At 33.3% G+C, this 597-nt stretch overlaps 1 pseudogene; it reads left to right on the top strand.

The window, feature by feature from the left end:
* LOC107553113 (sodium-dependent lysophosphatidylcholine symporter 1-like) overlaps positions 1 to 597 on the top strand; it is a 15447-nt pseudogene that overhangs the window by 6038 nt on the left and 8812 nt on the right.

Below are 597 nucleotides of genomic sequence, written 5' to 3'. Positions count from 1 at the left end.
GCATCAGTCGAAAGGTCTTTTAATAGGTTCTCTATCTAGTGCCTGGTCAGAAAAAACATAAAGTCAATGTATGATGATTTTAACTATGTAATTATGACCAATAAATTCTAATGAAATTATATACTATTACATATAATTACAAAGAAATTGAATGTGAATTTAAATATTTCTTATTATTATTTAGTCAGCATACTGCTAGCACGTTAGTCTGTTAGCTTACATCTCATATTACCTTTGATCAAACGCTAATATGATAAAGTAATGCAAATAATACAATGCAAAACAATACAGCTGTAATATCGTTCAAAAGTCTAGCAGCAGTAAGGTTTACTTACTGAATACTTTCATTCAGCAAGGATGCATTTTAAAGGGGTCATATGATGCGATTTTAAAGATCATTATTTTGTGTATTTGGTGTAACAGAATATGCTGACATGCTTTAATGTTCAAAAAACACATTATTTTTCAAATACTGTACATTATTGTAGGTCCTCTATGCCCCGCCTCTCTCAAACGCTTCGTTTTCTACAAAGTCCCTCCTTCCGACAAGCGCAGTCTGCTCTGATTGGCCAGCTGACCCAGTGCATTGTGATTGGC

This window comes from Sinocyclocheilus grahami, unplaced genomic scaffold, assembly GCF_001515645.1.
Source record: "Sinocyclocheilus grahami isolate Dianchi unplaced genomic scaffold, SAMN03320097.WGS_v1.1 scaffold465.1, whole genome shotgun sequence".
Taxonomy (NCBI): Eukaryota; Metazoa; Chordata; class Actinopteri; order Cypriniformes; family Cyprinidae; genus Sinocyclocheilus; species Sinocyclocheilus grahami.
The sequence above is the reverse complement of the archived record's forward strand: the minus strand, read 5'-3'. Positions and strand labels throughout refer to the sequence as shown.